Source organism: Impatiens glandulifera, chromosome 2 (assembly GCF_907164915.1).
Source record: "Impatiens glandulifera chromosome 2, dImpGla2.1, whole genome shotgun sequence".
NCBI lineage: Eukaryota > Viridiplantae > Streptophyta > Magnoliopsida > Ericales > Balsaminaceae > Impatiens > Impatiens glandulifera.
The window spans coordinates 15737590-15739931 of record NC_061863.1 but is presented as its reverse complement, the minus strand read 5'-3'; the positions used below and the strand labels follow the sequence as shown (position 1 = coordinate 15739931).

The 2342-nt window shown below is 30.4% G+C and overlaps 1 long non-coding RNA gene across 1 annotated transcript; it reads left to right on the top strand.

Moving 5' to 3' along the window:
• Positions 1 to 341: 341 nt before the first annotated feature.
• LOC124928098 lies at positions 342 to 2053 on the top strand. The gene is made up of 3 exons (XR_007098454.1): positions 342 to 374; positions 1813 to 1912; positions 1998 to 2053. It is a non-coding gene; the product is annotated as an uncharacterized LOC124928098 (long non-coding RNA).
• Positions 2054 to 2342: the final 289 nt, after the last annotated feature.

Here is a 2342-nt window from a genome sequence, read left to right as displayed (position 1 = left end):
GCCCGTTCTTCATCACTGAATCTATTAAACCAACTTAGTTTTTCTGAAATCTCTGAATCTCTTGAGTAATTCTCTCTCTAGTTTGTTTTCTCTCTAATTTCCTGTTTTTGTTCTTGTTGGTGTATAAAGGACGAGCATGTCTCAATCGGATCAGAAGGTTGAGGTACGAACCTTAAATTTTTGGTATTTTTCATTCTTTTTCACTTTGTTGACTAATCAAGTTTAATGAATTATGGGCTGAACTTCAACAAGAATTGTTCAATATTTTTAATTTGCTGGGTAATCCATTTAGTTTAATGAAATTGCTCACAGGAACTTCAACAAGAAATTGTAGCATATAAGGATCAATTGGAAACTCTGGAAAAACGATTAAGGTCAGATTTTGATAAATTTTCTACATTTTCTATTGCATGATGATTTTACCCTAATTTTTTTTGCTGGAATGATTGTACCCTAGTTAATTTCATCCAAATATGAATTTGTTAAGATAATGAGAGAGTATCATTGATGGATAATTAGGTTTTTGTGTTCTTTTATCCATCTATCCTCGATCAATATTGAAATTATAGGAGGAGAATAGGATAAATGCATGAATATAGGAAAATTTAAGGTGGTTATAGGTCAAGAATGACTAAGATTGTTTCCTAAGATTTAACCCTAGATTCAATCTCTATTTATTTGGTTACCTCAAGTCATAAAACCAAAATACGATTATAATTTTCAAAATCTAACAAGTACAACCCTATGAAAAATGTATATAAGTCATTGTCTACAAGGCTTGATGGTCTTGGTGTTGGAATGAAAAACTATCAAAGAAAAGAAGAATGCAAATCCCGACTTGGTTGAGACCAAAATGGGACAAACATAAAAGAAGAAGAAGTTGAATTCTACGTTTGATTGAGGCCAAAATGAGACAAACGGAAGTATGACATTCAAATACCTAGACTCTAGAGTAGTTCTTTCCCTTAACACCAATATGATGTTGGTCTGATTAGTTCAACAACTAGTGTGATTAGTTATATTGAGGGGTTGAGCACGAAGATGTTCATCTTCAGTCAAAGCTCGGGACAAATTCCGGTTCTCCCCATGTCCCCCAACATAGGAAAACATTAAACAATTTTGAAATTCCTTTTAAATCAAATTGGTGACTACATTTTGCAATTCAATTAGCATGCATGTTTTTATTTGAGCTGAGATTCAAATGGAAGTGAGGAGGATTGGTGTTATAATGCATGTTTAATCCTTTGTAGAAGTTACTTTTGGATCATCTAAAATTAGCTAAAGGAATTCTTCAAGAAAGTTTGTCAATGGGGACATTAGGTCGAGAAAGGAGTGTCTGAACAACCATATGTTGGAGATTATCATCTAATCTTTTGAACAGACAAATACTAGGATCATTTAGATACGACTTTGGCTTATTAAGATCTCAAATGTCAAACAAATCACGTATATTTGAAATAAAAATAATTAGTTTCATCCTTTAATAGTAAAGATTTCAAACTCGAGGCTACAAGTAGCTAGTCCTATTATCCTCCTCTCTACTTAGATGTTTTTGGAAAATTAAAATATTTTAGGACTCATAACTTATACTTAAATGTTTTTGTTGGAGTTTTACCTTTGTGATATTTCAAATATATAAATGAATGAAATTGTTATCCTTAAAAAATATTCTCAAACATTAGTGTAATTGGATATATATCTTTATTTTGAAAAAACAAATTGTCAAATAATTAATGTCTTATTCAAATAATTATTTACTAATGCAATTAGAAGACCATGTTACTCATTGTCTATAATATCTCAATTGTATAGGTTCTTTGAAAGTGATCCTTCTGAAATTACCACATTATCCGAGGCACATATTCGTGAATGTATATTTGAAGAAACTTTAAACCGTGTTTCGTTGCCCAGAGTAAGTATGATCAACGTTTTAGTATTTCTTTTCAGCATTTAACATAAAGATTTGCATATTAAATACATTGATTTATTATTTATAGAGGACACTGGAGGAGGAGAATAACCATCTTGAGGCTGTACCTGTCACTTCTCAGGTTTGCATAACTTCGGTTTCTTCGTACTTAATTTCATTGTTCTTACTCCATAAATATTATACATTTGTTCATGGACATGTTTTGGTTTCAATAAAAATAAATGCACTAAAACACTTCACGATTGTAAATTACTTATAATAGTTGAATTCTTTTGATTTTCAATAAAAATTCTAAAACACTTTTATCTTGAACAAATACATGAAGAGGTTTTAACACGTACTCGTTAAATTTTGAATTCATACTAATCTCTTTTCTATAAGAAAGGTTTATTTTGAAAAGTGAGACTTTTTA